This window comes from Triturus cristatus, chromosome 2_1 (genome assembly GCF_964204655.1).
Source record: "Triturus cristatus chromosome 2_1, aTriCri1.1, whole genome shotgun sequence".
Classification (NCBI taxonomy): domain Eukaryota; kingdom Metazoa; phylum Chordata; class Amphibia; order Caudata; family Salamandridae; genus Triturus; species Triturus cristatus.
In genome coordinates this window covers 241,299,644-241,316,614 of record NC_140581.1, presented here as the reverse complement: position 1 = coordinate 241,316,614, position 16,971 = coordinate 241,299,644, and positions in this window count along the sequence as shown.

Genomic DNA, 16,971 nt, shown 5'->3' with positions numbered 1-16,971 from the left:
CTGTGTGGTCTCAGGGCACAGGACCCAGGGCTCCCATGTCTGCTTCGGCCATCCAGACGCAGTCAGCCATCTTGCAGAGATCGTCTCACAAAAGGCCCATGTCTACCACTAGTGAGTCTATTTTGCTCTCAACTGCATCCCTCGTGGAGTTTATGGCTGCCAATATGGTATCGAGCTTGGCTTGTGGTGGAGGAGGTGATCACCTCCAGGGGGGGGTGCAGACAGCATATCCTCTTTCTGGCACTGGATTCTCAACATGATGGAGCCAATATGAAGAACAAGGAGCCCAGACGGTCTTTCGATCCCACACTCTGCAACTATATAAAATGAGGGAGCCCACGTCCAGAGTACCCAAAAGATTTTCATGATTGCAGTGTCAATCCTTGGTGCAGCTAGATAGAAGGTGGGATTTGCTATGGTACTTGCTTGCGTAGGGCTGACTAACAAAATCAAAGTTACATACTGTGGACCAGGCACTCTCAACACAAGGATTATTCCGTTCCACAAGGGCATGGATGGCAGTATTGGAGTTTCATGCCTTGTGGCCACCTCGCCCCTCTGTTAGCACAATCCCATCAACGGTATGTCCTGGGATCTCACCGGGCGAAGTTAATCGACATTTGATTAGGAGGCAGCAGTCCTCTCATGGGATACGCCCCCTCCCAGGTCCCCATGGCGCCAGGCAGTCCAAGAACTGGCCCTTTCTATCCTAACACCAGCCTTGAGACCCGGGGCAACTAGGCTGCAATTATCAGTCCACCCATGGCCGTGTCATGTTCCGTCGCAACCACGGCATCAGGCAGTTTCCGGTCCATGCCCTCAAGACTGCAGCCAACGAGCCGTCGCTCAGCCCTCGGCACTTTTTGCAGTTGCTCCTGTTCTGCATGCCCAGGGCAGCTGGCGCTGTCCTAAGCCTCCTCTCCTTCTGCTGTATTCTGTAGTGCTACACACTCTGGTGCAGGGGGCCATCAGGGAGAACAAGTGGTCTCCCCCTGACTCAGATGTTACCCCAGGAATTTGCAAGATTGCCCAAGGCCAGGAGGCGCGCTCCACTAGCTGTGACTGTTCAGCATGGCAGCTAGCCCTGTCCACATTTTGCCACTTAAGTAGCACTTTAAAACATGTCTCAGACCTGCCACTGCAGCCTGTAATGCAGTTTTAAGACTTGCCTTTTGACCTGGCAATATAAACCTTTTGCTGCGTCTAAACCTTCCTTTTTAATCATATAATTCACCACTAAGGTAGGCCCTAAAGTCCCATAGGGCAGGGTGTATTGTATTTAAAAAGTAAGACGTGTTTTAATCTTTTACATGTCCTAGGAGTGAAAAACTCCTCAATTTGTTTTTAACTGATGTAAGGCCTGTCTCTCCCATTGGATAACATTAGGGTATCTTATTACATTTAGTGCTAACCTTTGATTGGGAGCAGGTAGGGATGTCATGTTTAGACCCAAATGAATTGTAATCCTCTTTAATAATAACATTGGATTTTATTGTCACAATCCTGAAAAGTGCCACTCTTAGAAAATTGCCATTTTCCTTTCCTAGCCATTTGTGCCTTCTGAAGTATCCTGGGTCAAATGACTGGTAATGACTCTGTTGTTGGACTTTGTTTATTCCTTCCAGACAGTGAGACAAAAAATGGATAAGGTGCTGGCAGGATGTGTCAGCCTGCAGTAATGGCTGGAGTCAGAGCAATTTCCTGCCCACTTACATTTCAAAGGGTTTGCCTCCAACATCCAAAGAGACCTGACACCCACCTTATGTCACCGCAGACATCTTGGAGCCTTTGCAGGGGATGGAAAGAACTTTCCAGAAGCAGATGTGAAAGGTAGCATAGGGAATCCCCCCAATTCAAACACAGGCACCAGTTGTAAAGATTGGACGATTAGAGCAACTCTGCAGTACATTCCTGGACCTGTGGAAAACCTCAGAAGGGCTGCCTTGAACCCTAAAGCACTATCCTGCTGCTTAAGGCCTGCCTTGCTCCATAGAGGATTGCCCTTCTGCTCCTCAGTGGACTGCCCTGCTGCTTGAGGCCTGCCTTGCTCCCAAGAGAATTTCCCTACTGCTTGAAGGCCTACCTGGACCATTTTGTTGAGCCCAGGACCACCAGAAGTGATTCCAAGGGCTAGTTAGCTGGCTCCTGTGTGAGCTACTGGGATATAACAAGCTCCAGAGACCTTGAACCCTGCACCTGGAGTGAGTCCTAACCCTCTAGGCTGTGCCCCCAAGGTCCTGAAACTTTGGAAGTGCTGCTCTTGCCTAACCCTAAAGCTTTGGGACTTAGAAGACATTTTACCAAAATGTGCCAGAAGAACCAACAGAAGACTGGGACCTATCTGCCAGCTAATCTGCCCAAGGTTCATCACCAGTTGGCCTGAGCATGCGGTAATTCATGCTAGGTTCTTCTCCGCAACAACAAATCCTGTCCTGTAATACTTCTCTGCAATGGTATATACTCTCATGGAGACCTCTTTGGCTATGGCTTGCTATTTCGTTCCTCTAGAGCTTTTCGACTTCCAAAATGTTGTTTAAGTCCCAAGGTAAAAATCTTATCTGGGCTTGATGGCGTAGGGCTCCTCATCGAGGACAACCTCCTTGGCCTTGAAATCCAGTTTTTCTTGCCCGGAGCTTTTTTCTGCCATTGTCAACATCTTCACTGAGGCCTCATCCAGCAGCTACCTGACAAAACCTATGCCTCGTTGTTCACGGTCTGCTGCCTTGCCCCACTGAACTGTTCTTCTGAAGTCTGAAGGTAAGCCGAGACCGGGCCCAATAAACCCCAAGTATCTGACTTGCACTCCATTGCGGTTGGCCTTAACTTTTACCTTTGCCCTGGTTTTGCATGACCAGATTTCCATGGTTGGCGCTTTGATCTTTTAGTCTCTAGATTCCACTAAAAATTAAAAAAAATAATAACTCTACTTCTACTGGTTGCTGCTTGAGGCCTGCCTTGTTCCCCAGAGGACTGCCCTGATGCTCCTCAGTGGACTTCCCTGATTCTTGAGGCCTGCCTTGCTCCCAGAGAATTGCCCTGCTGCTTGAAGGCCTGCCTGGACCATTTTGTTGAGCCCAGGACCACCAGAAGTGATTCCAATGGCTAGTTAGCTGGATCCTGTGTGAGCTACCATGATATAACAAGCTCCAGAGACCTTGAACCCTACACCTGGAGTGAGGCCTAACCCCCCAGATGGTGCCCCCCAGGTCCTGAAACATTAGAAGTGCTGCTCTTGCCTAACACTAAAAGTTTGGGACTGAAATTTTACCAAAAGGTGCCAGAAGAACCAACAGAAGAACTGGACCTCTTCATTCACAGTCTGCTGCCTTGAACTTTTCCTTCCCCTGAACTGTTCTTCTGTCATGAATCTCAGGTGTTAAGAACATTCATCACTGTTGGTGCAACAAAAGCACAGTACTGTTCCTTAAAAAACAATAAGATTCATGATGAACCTGTTTTGCTTTAAGTGTAATGCCAGATGTTTAACTGTTGTGCAAAGTAGTCATCCTATTGGGATGTTTTAGTTGTTTTAGTAAAGGGATCATACTTTTATTTGCCCAGAGCATTTGTGCGCCCTTAAACACCTAGAAATAACATTGCTTTGATTTTGTAAAGATAGCCAGTTTGTGGTAAATTGATTCTCATGTTTTGAGCAACCTTAAGGAGCCACGCCCGTCTGCTGATTGCGGATTGTTCGGAGCCCCGTTCTGGTGAAGATCGAGGTTTGTGTGTCTCAGAGTTTGGCCCGGGTTTTGTTGCTGGCACTGGGTGTTTAGTTCCAGAAAAGAACAGCAGGTAAGAAACTCTGTTTTGCCTTTGAACTGAAACTATTCTAGTTAGAGTGCATCCCTTGTTTGTAAGCTAATGCGCTAATTTTCTCCGAAGAAGACTTTCCTCATGTCAGTTTGACAAGTGCCAGATACAACCAATGCTTAGATTGTCTTCCTGCTTGGAAATGATTTAAGGAGCGCTTAGGTTGAATTTAAGCCTAGCGCTGAGGCCAAAGAGGATTTGAGTATAATTAAGCTTCTATTTCAGAAACTGAACATGTAAACTTGTGAGACATTATTTATGAGACAATATTTTGCCATTAAGGAATGAAAAGACTTTGAAACAGTTTGCATGCACGTACTACAGGAAAGCTGAGACATTATTTATGAGACAATATTTTGCCATTAAGGAATGAAAAGACTTTGAAACAGTTTGCCTGCATGTATTAAAGGAAAGCAGAGACTGGACTGTAGTGAAAGTTAAACAATTTCATCAAGCCTTGAAAAAACGAACAGTGCAATTGTAATCCTTCAAGCCTTGCTTCTTTCCAAGTGAAATACAACAACCTAAAATTGCTCTAAAGGAATATTTTTAAAGGCAGCTTTCCAGATAATACGATTGTTAACCATCAAGGCAACAAATATTCTTTTCACAGGTAAATCTGGGAGTCCAATATGTTTATGGCAATGTAATTATTTCTGTTTAGTAATATAACAAGAGAATCAGAATTAATCATATTGTGGTGTCATTTCAGATCTCCCTCCCCGCAGTACCCTCCCTAATTCCCTTCCCCTCATCTGGCCATCCTGAACCTCTGTTAACTCAGAATCAGAGTCGGGGCTGCCAGAAGGTGGGCCATTTGAGGGTACTGCTCCTGAGGAACTTGTGGACTTCTGACATCTTCTGAAGTCCGAAGGTAAGACGAGACCAGGCCCAATAAACCCCATGTATCTGACTTATACTCCATCGCGGTTGGCCTTCACTTTTGACTTTGCCCTCGTTTTGCTCGACCATATTCCCATGTTTGGGGCTTTGATCTTTTAGTCTCTTGATTCCACTAAAAATGTAAAAGATTCATGTCTGCTTCTACTGATTGCTGTTTGAGGCTTGGCTGAGGATTGGATTTAATTCATTTTGGTGTCATTATATTTATTAAAAATTTCTCTATCTGGTTTGGGATTTTTTTCTTGGGTTGTATTTTTACTTTATCACTGTATAATTGCAGCATAAATACTTTACACATTGCCTCTAAGTTAAACCTGACTGGTTTTGTGCCAAGTTACATGAGGGTTAAGCACAGGTTAATTTAGTGACTTTGTGGTTCACTCAGATTAGGATTGTGGTTGTTGCTTGAGTAGGTTCTTCACCCCCTCAACTAACAACCCAAGCTAATAACCAAAATGTACAGTACAGTGATGGCAAGCATGAGGCTGGGAAAGTACTGTTCCATGGCCACACATAAATGATCCCAATAAATGGTTTAGAACTTACTGGATGAGCAGTGTATATACTGGTGCAGGCAGACCAGTTATATTTCACCCATTGGAAGACATAGGCTCAGGAACTATGCATTTCTACATAGGGTGATTATATAACAGTCAATATGTTCAACGCTGGATTAATAGTTATCGCTGCCTGTAAGAGATGTGCCATGCCTGAAGGAGGCCTTATCCATTTGGCATGGGACTGCCAGACTCTTCAAGTGTGTTGGAATTGCAGGTTTGACACATTAAGTAAAATGACGGAATATCAACTTAAACAATCCCCACTGTTTGCATTGCCTGGATATGTGAAGATGGTCCCTAAGCCTTATAGCAAGTCTGTCGGGCTAGCGCTGTTGTTGGGTTAATGCAAAGTGGCAATGACATGAGGAAGGGGTAAGGCACCTCAAATTGATGAATGGATGAATGACTTGACAAGATGTAATGAACAATCTGAGATTTACAGTGCATTCCTCCAGGTCAAATAGCCCCCCAATGATTTTTGGGATCGGTTACATCGCAAATTAATTAAACAAAACACTGTCTAAACAGGGTGAAGTCTTATGCTGCTGTAAAAGTGTTAGTTGTTTGAGCTGACCTTTGTAGATTCAAGGACATATTTTACCTCACAGAAATGATGATGCCTATTTTTTCAATGATACGAACCACACGGTGCCTGCCACATGGTGCATGGAAATGAAGTGTGGTACCATGGGTACCCACCAGTGCAGTGACACCCCTCCACAAGGGGTGCCCGCAACGGACCCCCTGGCACAATCCTCGCAAGCCTTTCCTTGGCGGCATAGCCGCCATGGAAAGGCCTCTTCAAACCCACATCCTAATATGGCGGGCGGTGCCTGCTAGGCACCGCCACCATATTAGTGGCCCTGCTCCATCCACAAGGCAATCGGTGCGATTGCCTTTGGTGGTGAAGCAGCGAACTGACTTTTCTTCCGCCGCGGTACCCACCACCATCCTAATTTGGCGGTGGGTAAATCACTATGTGATGGCGGAAGGACCACCACCGCCGACCCAGCGGTGGCGGTCCTTCCGCCATCGTGATGAGCCCCTTAGTAACAAATATCTGGCTAGTGGGAAAAGGCTTTTTTATTGGATCCCCTAGTCGAAATGAATAAAAAATGGAGATGGTGAGAGACTCCTGGGATAAATGTCCTTTATTTTCTCTGGTCGACTAGTTTCAATCCCTACCCAAAGGCTTTTCATCAGGACCTAAGGGGTTTACTCCCTGTTACCACTCCTTCAGTCGTCAAATCTTTCAATATACAGAAATAAAACCCCCACTCCGATATCAATGCAATCAGTATAAGTGTATAGGCAAAAACACTTTCAGTGCTTCCACGTATCCGTCTGTTGTAGCACGCCCCTTTCCATAGCAGGTTAAGGAAGAACCCTATGATGGGTGAGGGTTATTTTTCACTACGAGGTTATCATCATTTTCCAATTTCCTAGGAGTGACTCCTCTTGTTTGTTTATTCTGCCCAATATTTAAATCTTCATAGGATGACACACTTATGTTGGTTCCTTTTCAATTGTATTATTGGCCGGATCCTTCTCCACTATCACCTGTAATGGTTCTGAGATGTATGTATGCAGTTACATAATGGTAATTGCATTTCCTTCTGTACTTTTGAAGGTTGAAGTTTCAGGACTCTGTTTTGCCATCTTTCTTTAATCTCAGCAAGTTAATGTTCTTAATGTAGCAAAACTCTGAAATCTTTCTTGAATTCACTCAGTTTCTTCTTTTCCTTAGGCCATGTTGTGCTGGCACTGCCATATATATCCCTATGCCCACTGAAGGGAATCCTTTCTCTGGTAGCATATTATCATATTCAGTGCATTGGCTGATACCTTGACGAATGATTCCTTTTGGAATAAATGGACAATTGGCATGGCGTAATCTCATGGTCATTCTCATCCGAGAGTTGACATCTCAGGGTATTTTACTCTTCTTACTAATAGAATAAAAAGTGCAAATTCCAGTTTCAGTTCCTGGTAGTAAAACATCAGGTTCTGCATAACACGGACCCTGAGCACCAATCAATTCGGACAGGTCAAATGCTCCCTTTCTAGTGGTTCTTTGCCAAAGTAGATCCCATATTTAGGACCACCCAAGGCTATAGCGTTTACAATGTTTATTGTCACACACTGGCGAGGATTCATTGTAGATGTTTGCATTAAGGGGGGGCCTGCAAGGGTGAGCTTGTCAGGTATGATGATTAATATTCTAAGGGCAGCACTGACATTGTTCATTTATTAAAGCACTAAAAGCAAGAAGAACTGTTGTGTTAACCATCCAATTAACTGTTTTATTAATTTAGAGAAGCTAAATGTCCGAATTAAAACAACACTGTGAATTACCAAATATTTCATAGTGAAGTCCTCTTTTCTGAGAAATTTCCGTTTTGAAACCACTGGCAAACATTCAATAACGGGCTTACCTGTGTAGTATATAGTTCTGCCATTGAGGTGCAAATATTTGTTACCCAAAAACACGTTATTTAGAGCAACTGCACTAATAAATGCACATTCGCACATTTATCATCGCAGTGCAATTGTCTATTTTTTTTGTTTTTACCACAGTACTGCAACAGTACTGCGACATTGAAACACCACTTTTTATTGCTACACAGACTGTATGTAACCATTACTTTACATGTGGAAACAACTCTCATTATAGTTACAAGGTCTCTTTGATGCAATCTTTAACCATACTGCTCAATTGTAATCCCTTGCATCCTGGTTTTGGTATATATTTTGTTAAAACAAGTACACATGAAAAGATACCATGGCATAAACCAAGTATGAAGAGGGGAAGGGCATCATAACTCACTCAAGGTTTTGCCTCTCATTAGTCATGACATCTCCCCACACTCAGTAAGGTAATAAGTAGCATATTACACTTGCATCTGTACATGTGCATCTGTGTTTCTGTGTGTGTATTTATATATATATTTGTATATTCATATATATGTATATATAAAACACAAAGTGGTTCCGCACACAACAATAGAGTCTATAGAAATCGAATGGAGGACAGTCTTTGTATGCACATCGAAGAACTTCCAATTCAACATTGTTTCTTTTTTTCAAAAAGGGTTCTTTATTGGAATTTTTTTCATATAGAAAATAATCAAGTAGATAAAATCCAGTAGCCATATGATTGGCAGTCCACAATACCCCTGAGGCGGCAATCGTTCAAGTACCTGGGGATCTTGGTTGCCCTGCTCCCTGACCTCGCCTGGTCCCTCAACATCACCCTACTGGTGAAAAAGGCAAAGGAAGACCTCCACTGGTGGCAGACGCTCCCCCTGAAACCCCTGGGGAGGGTTGCCCTGTTTAAAATGATGATTCTCCCTAGATTCCTTTACGTCCTCCAGAATACCCCCTTCTGCTTCCCGCGGGCTTGGTTTCGGGAACTGGACAGTACAGCAACCAAATTTCTTTGGAGGGGGGGTCCCGTATAGCTCTAGCCCGCTGCCGGATCCCACCATTTGACATGGGCATGGGGATGACTGACTTACACTTATACTACTTGACGACCCGCCTCCTCACAATCCACAACTGGTTCAACGGGGTATGGTCCGATCCGGTCTACAGACTCAAAGTGTGCAAGCTGGACCTGCCTAAAATCCAATTTATGATGTACGGAGGGCCCATACCCTCCACCTTACCAGACGTGACACATACCGTACTTCAGGCCTGGCAGGCAGCACTGCGTCACACGCAATTGACACATAAACTAACTCAATAAACACCTCTCTGGCACGGTACTTGGCTCCGGGCGATTAGCGGGTTGAAGGGATTTCGCTCCTGGGATCTTATAGGCATCTCCCAACTTGGAGATGTGTGGGCCAGTGGCCACATGCAATACTTCCAGGAGCTCCAGTCCAGGCACTCCTTACACCCATCACAATTCTACAAGTACTTGCAGCTGCGTCATGCCCTTCATTCACATATATCAGACGACACAATGGTCCCAGAATACAACCCTTCTGAAGCACAGATTATGATGGGCAACTTGGGGAAGGAGGGCATCTCCCGCATTTACAGTACGCTAATCAATAACACCTCCACCATACTAGACCGGATCAGAAACCAGAGGGAGGAGTGGGTGGGCCCTCTGGAGGAGGAGGACTGAGGGATGTACTCATGGCACCTAAACTGATCAATGCATCGGCTAGACTCCGCCTGATTCAATTGTACTACCTGCACACCACCTATTTAACCCCTACACGCCTTCATGGAGCTGGCCTCTGCCCCACTGCCTCTTGTACCTGCTGCGGCCAAGACCAGGCGGATTTCTTCCATATGGTCTGGACGTGTCCTCAACTGACACGATTCTGGGGGGAGCATCGAGGAGGAACTCACAGAGGTCCTGAGGTCGGAAGGTCCCTCTGACTCGTGTCACACGCTCCTGGGGATCACGGAGGGGCTGAATGGGTCCAGAAACGAGAAGCTGTTTTTTAACACAGCTATGGTCGTAACAAGTGAGACATAGCTGCCAGCTGGAAGCGTCCAATTCCACCTTGTGGATTGGTGTGCCGCACAAGAAAAACCTATGTATAAGGCACGGGGCTGTCTGAAGAAATACCACAGGGTGTGAGGCAAATGTCTGGGTATTATGGCTTAACTCCAGGTCACCTGCTAAATGTTTGTGTCAAATTCGATTTAATGGGGTCTTGTGGTGCAAGTTCATCATCCAGCTGATTGGGAATAGTCATTTCTACTGTGCTGTACTGATTTGCTGGTCTTTGTCTGTGTCAAAATCAATAAAATTGTTTCATTAAAAAAAATCCAGTAGCCAACGCGTTTTGTGCCATACATTGTATTGACAGGTGCGGACAGTTCTTGCCTCAACCCTCTGGTCGCTACTATATATATATGTATATATGTTTGTACCAAAAAAACAAAGTTTAAGTGGACATTATAGTTAAGTTAATATGTCAGTTAAAACATAACGTTTTCAACTAACAAAACCACTGAAATTCACCAGGTAACTATCATTTGTGCCCTCACCATGCAGAATTTTGTAATCAATGATGTCATTTTATGATGTCATTATGGATATTATCAATGTAGTCACTGAACATGTCATGAGTGATGTAATATGTAAGGGTAAAGGCAGTGCATACCGAGGATGCAAGTTATAGTTACTTTAGGGCAGAATTCTATATATTGACTTACACTGGTTATGCCCTTGTGTCTGGACAAAGCTATACCTCTGACAAGCTCTAGTAAAACACATGTGTGATGGGATGTTTGTATTAATTCAAGGTTAGCTTAGATGGTATTTTACCAATCCAAAGCTGTAATACTGTGCCTGGTGTGGTCAAAGGTTTTTGTCATTTTTCAGCTCAGCGTTGGTGGCACTTCGTAATCTTATGCTTAAAGACTTAGGGCCTAATTACGACTTCAGCGATAAGGAAACCACCGTTGCGTTTCGGCAATCTCACCATCAGCATCCCTGGCAGTCCGACCGCCGATTAGGATGTGAGTGGGAACGCCACCTCCAGACCGCCGATATCAAAGCTCCTGCAACAGGAGGGGCAAGAGGCGGCCAATTGAGGCGGTGCAAGCTTTGGGAACCGCTGTATGAATTATGACCTGCCTTTCCGCTAACCTTTTCCTGGTGAGGACACTGCTATGCGAGAGGGTGAGGGTGATTGTGCCCTTGTGTGATGTCACTAGTGCACATTGAAAGCGCTCCAGTACCTTCGGGTCAGGTTCTTTCTAAACCAAACCACAGGAAAATAAACAAAAACAAACAGAGGTCCGTATGGCTGGGATCACTTACTGGGTGTGTCCAGCAGTCAGCAGTGTGGGCAGCATTGGAATCCAGCTAGTTTCCAGAGTGAAGCGTACCGCCATCATTACTCCGCCACTGTGAAACCGGCAGCTCTACAGGACTTGTAATGCTGAAGGCGGGTAGGCCGACTGCTCTGTGCAGTGACCAAACGGCGGGCAAGGCGAGATGTCGAGGGACAAGAGGGCGAACATACCGCGGGGACAGCCTAAATACCCTTGTCCCCTCCCCCTTCCCCGGAAGTGGGTCCGCCGGACATCCTCCCTGGCCGTGGCCCAGGGACTAGACTGGTGCCTCCAGTGCCTTCCTGTGGCACTAAGGCGGCCGCCCTTTTAGGGGGGGGGGGGGCAGCCTTGCATTGTCACTCTCTAGCTTGTTGTGGCACTACTACGCGTTTAAAACTTTGTTAGAGAAACATACATTTGAGGTGAACAGCTTTGGAGATGATTGTAGAATGTACCCTGAAATGAAATGAAATGAAATGAAAGAGGCATTTATAGAGCGCCTGGCTACCCTAAGGCCTCCCAGCACTAAGAACCAGACGACCAGAGGCAGATTAAATTATACCGTAGGAAAAAGATGCGTCTTCAGAAGCCGTCGAAAGGGCAGGTATTCCTCCTCCAAACGGATGGAGTCTGGGAGGGTGTTCCATGTCTTAGAAGCGACATAAGAGAAACAGCGACCTCCACATCTGGACCTAACAATTCTCGGTACCATAGCAAGGCGCTTATTTCCAGAGCGTAGGTGCCTTCTGGGATGGTATGGAGAAACTATCCTTTGAAGGATTAGAGGGCCATTCGCGTCCATGATCTTGTGCGTGACTCAGAGGGCCTTGAATTTAATCCTTTCTAAGACAGGAAGCCAGTGCAATTGTCTAATCGCATTTTTTGCTGATTCTCTCCGCGGAATTTGCAAGAGAATTCTTGCCGCACAGTTCTGGACCTTCTGTAGTATGCCTATTGTGGACTGGGGGGCTCCTAAATATAGGGCATTAGCGTAATCCAGACGTGACAGAATCAGTGCCTGGAGGAGTAATCTTCTTGCATGAAACGGGAGAAGAGGCAGGATCTTTCGTGCTGACTTCAAAATCCCGAAGCAGCACCCAGCTACCTTGTTAGCCTGTGTCTTCATGTCTAGTCTTGCATCCAGCCAAACTCCCAAGCTCTTGATGTGGTTTTTAGGAGTAGGCGGGTTTCCCATACAGCTAGGCCATGCCAACGGCATGTCTGGAGGCAAAGGTTTTCCCAGTAGCATAAGATCTGTTTTTGCTCCATTAAGCTGGAGGCAGGACTCTTTCATCCAGACGGATATTTTCTCAAGGCATCTGGAAAGATTACTTCCTGGCTGTCCTGGGTCTTTTAGGGAGACAATCAGCTGGGTGTCATCGGCATACGTCACAATTTGTATGCCGAATGCCTCCACAATTTTGGCTAAAGGACACATATAAATATTAAAAAGAGTGGGGCTAAGTGATGAGCCCTGCGGCACTCCACTCTTCAAAGGCACATTCCTGGAAGTCACATCCTCCTCAAAGAGCTGGAATGTGCGTCCTTCCAGAAAGGAGGCTATCCATCTCAGTGCGGTACCATTCATCCCCATCCCGTGACATCTTGCAATGAGAAGTTGATGGTTGACGGTATCAAAAGCCGCACTGAGATCAAGGAGGATTATTGCAGCTGATCCTCCTGAGTCCATAATTTTCCTTGCCTCCTCCACTACGGCGATCAGGGCGGTTTCAGTGCCCTGACGAGATCTAAAACCAGTCTGTGTCGAGTGCAAGCAGTCATGTTCCTCCAGATAAGTGGAAAGGGTAGTGTTGACGTACTTCTCTGCTATTTTGGCTATTCCCGGGAGCAGGGAGATAGGGCGATAGTTGGCCATTACCTCCGGGTCTGATCCAGGTTTTTTTAGCAGGGCCTTTACCATTGCTTCCTTCCATAGTGAAGGGACCTTGCCTGTTGCCAGTGAGGAGTTAATAAGGGTTGCGATAACGGGGGCTACTTCTAGGGCAACCTTTTGCAACACCGTAGGGGGCGCCTGGTCTTTTGGGGAGCCTGATTTAAGTTTATTGAGTAAGGACATCGCTGTATCTGAGTCCAGGGGCGGGAAAGATTCCAAGCTCTGATCTCGACGGTCTCTGGTTTCTTCCGTCAGAGCCTCAAGGTCAAATGTGACGACTGCCGAGAAGGCTGAGTAAATCGCCTGTACCTTATCCTGGAAATACTCTGCTAAATTGTTACAGCGGCCTTGTACATCAGTGGGGGTAATTGTGGTGAGTGGGGGGGTAGTCAGGGATTTAAAACTTTTAAAAATTTCTCTAGGGGAGTTAGGTGCTGATAAAATCTTTGCTTCATAAAACTTGGATTGAGTTTTCGTAATCTCAGCTTTATACAATTTTAATGCATCGCGATAGACTTTCTTTTTCTCGTGTGAAAAGTCTTTCCTCCACTGTCTCTCAAGTTGCTTACATTTCCGTTTGAGATCTCTCAGCTCAATGGTGAACCAAGCAACTTTTTTTGGGCCCTTTTTAATGTCCCTGAGTTGTATAGGGGCTAATACGTCCAGTGAATTTTTAATCCAGAGATTGAATTGTAAATTTGCTTTTTCAGGGTCGTGGTCGAGATGGGGACGTGTTTCTTTGAGAATGCCAGCCCATTCTTCCATAGACATATTAGACCAATTCCGGTTCAGAATTTTGGAGTGGTTTTCAGCTTTCCTACTCGTGAAGGCTGACCAGGAAAATGAAACTAGATAATGGTCCGTCCAGGGGAGCGGCTGGGGGTCGTCTACCTGGATGCGGGTATTGGTAAAAATCGGGTCCAGCAGGTGTCCTTTGACGTGAGTTGGACCCGTCACTTTCTGGGAAAGGAGTAGCACCTCTAAGGCGTCCGATACTTCCTCCACATAAGTGGCGGCGCGGGATTCAAGGTGTAGGTGAAGGTCTCCCAGAACAGTGAAGTTCGGCAGGGAGCTGACCAGTAAAGATGTATTATCCACCAAGTCCCCAAGAAAGGATCCAATCGCACCTGGGGGTCGGTATATTAACATACCTGAGAAGGTACATGTGGGTGTGAATTTAATTGAAAAGGAGCAACTTTCGCAGTCCCGGATGAGCCCGTCCGAAATCCTACAGCTAAAAGAATCCCTATGAATAATGGCAAGCCCTCCACCTCTAGTAAGGGAGCGATCTTGCCTTTGGATGGTGTAGCCTTGGGGGAGTGCCTGAACAACCGCTGAATTAGACCAGTCCGTAAGCCAAGTCTCAGTGAGAAACATTACATCCGGGCTGGTATCTTCTAACAGCAGTCTCATTTCAAGCGAATGTTTTGGTAGTGAACGGCAGTTTACCAGCTTCATTTTGAAATCAGAGTTTACAGGACAAATCTTTCCTGCCTGATCCTCTGGGTTCAGGGAGAAATTGCATTGATCGCAATGAGTCTGGTCAAAGGGGGGGCCCAAGCAATGGTGACATTTATGTGTGCCACGAAGTATTCTTAACTGATCGGACGTATAGGGGCGCAGTGCTACAGCAGCGGGAGCAGGGGTCATGGCCTCTGGTCTCGGTCGGGCGCGGACGGGCGCAGACGGGCTTGCCTTTGGCGCGCCAGCGGCGCGCCCGCTGCGCACGTCCGCTGCGCGCTCGCCACATCCGCCCCTTTTGAGCCAGGCGCAAAAGCTCTCAGCGGCAGCTGCACCGCTAACCTCCACCTCCCAAGATGTCCGCCGCCCCCGGAGTATGACACACAACTCCGTCCCCAAGCTCCACGCTTAAACTGTCCCCACAGGTTAAGAGCAGGTAAAGTGCAAATTAGCAAAGTACCCTATAAAGGAATTACTCTCCGACTAAAAGGCGGGAACTGTCAAGGGTTACCTGGGTATTATATTTCATTCCATAGCAGCTTTTTATGCTTTGGCAAATATTTCTGGTCTGAAAGTTGTTTCTTCTGCCTATTTTAATTTCTGTTTAATGAATTAAAAAACGGGATAAAGTGTTACAACCACACAGTGTTTCAAATAAGTAAAACCTACATATCCTAATGTCAGAGCAGATGGCCTCGTCTCTAGGCCGCACTCACGGCTTGTTGCGGAACATTCCCTTGTAAGTGAGCACAGATTTAAAGCACACAGATGGCCATGTAAATCACTCCACACAACAGGACAGCGCCATACAATAAATGCGAGTCTACAATGGAATTATTTTCAAAAAGCTTTTTAATGTTTCCTATCCTTTATGTGATCTGCACTGCCATAATGGAAATCTCTGCGCAATAAATTCTTTGCAACGATGCTGCCTGCCAAGTGTAGTAACAACGCGGGTGACACGCACTAATTTGAAGGGAAAAAAAGAAATACGTTGCTGTTTTCATTTGGTGGTTCATTTTTGTTAAAACAAAAAAATAGAAGAAAAAAAAAGAGGACAGGGAGACTTGGAAGTAAGAGATATGACTGCGGCACGCTTTCCAGCATATGGTTTCCATATTACACTCTTTTCATGAAAAGCAACGGGAATAAATCATGGACAAAATAGAACGTAGCATTCCTTATGATGCCGCATTCACCTAACAATAGCAGGAGAGCATTTTACTTCAAAGGCAGCCTCTCTCTGAAAATGGCGCCGATCAATTTAAACGGAATTTACAAGTGCATTTCTAATGAGCTGACCAATTCCATGGTAACCGATTCCAGGCCTCTTCACACATAGCAATCAGACGTATGTCAGAAGTTAAACGTTGAGCGCCGTTGTTCGGTGACATGTGAGGGGGCCAAAGTGACCTCGAAGATGTCTCACCGGAGAAGGCCCCGAGAAATGCTCCCTGGGGAATTTGAACGCTAGATATGGTTTTCATTAGGAGATATTTCCACTTGTGTAAAATTGCACATTCACTCAGGCACGTGCCAAAAATGTTTTTCGTGGTATACGCAATTTTGTGCCATTACACTTTAAATACAGGGTTCCATGGAGATCGGAATGCAGCATTCCAGAGAAAGAGCGGAATGTATTAATATTAACATGAACACGTGCAGATCTTTGGATGTCGCGACTCGCGTGTTCTCGTTGCTATGCGAAACTACACATATCCCATTATTATCACTTTCCTAATTGGCTTCATTTATATCTTATGAAGTATGTGCATGTTTAGGGCATACTGGATGATATATTGTATTGTATTATAACTGCATTGATATAGCGCTTACTACCCCTGACGAGGAGTTAAAGCGATTTTTCAGCAAGTAGCACGCTACTCGGAACCCATAAAGGATTAGTGGTGAATTAATATAGTGAAATATGAAATTAATTTGAGTGGTGGATATGTAAGTCTGTTATTTGGATTGAGAAGGATAGTGGAGAGATAGAAGAGGCAAAATGTTTGCATTTATATAGCGCTTGCTACCCCTGATAAGGTGTTGAAGAACTCTTAGGCGAGTAGCACGCTACTCCAAAAAAAAATTAGTGGTGAATTAGTCTGGGGAAATATGAAATTAATTTGAGCAGTGGACATCATAACCCCTTTGCTGCGGTGCAAATTTCGTCGCGGTGTGGTGGGGGGCTAGGGGGTTGGCATAGTGCTGCGATGCTCATGGTGGGGTCCCAGCTTCCGAACCCTAGCCAGGCCGGGGAGAGCCTCCCCAGGCCCCGGTGAACCCCAATCCCCAGCGCCCGGACCCTCCAATGGCTTGTAGGACGGGGGGCACATGCACCCCGAGGCCCGCTGGACGGAGCGCAAGCCCCGGGTCCGGTCCCAGCTTCCGAACCCTAGCCAGGCTGGGGAGAGCCTACCCGGGCTCTGATGGACCCCCGTAACCAGCGCCGGACCCTCGGCTGGCTTGCAGGACGGGCGGGCTCCCACACCCCAGGGCCCACCAGACGGAGCTCAAGGCCCGGGCCCTGTCCCA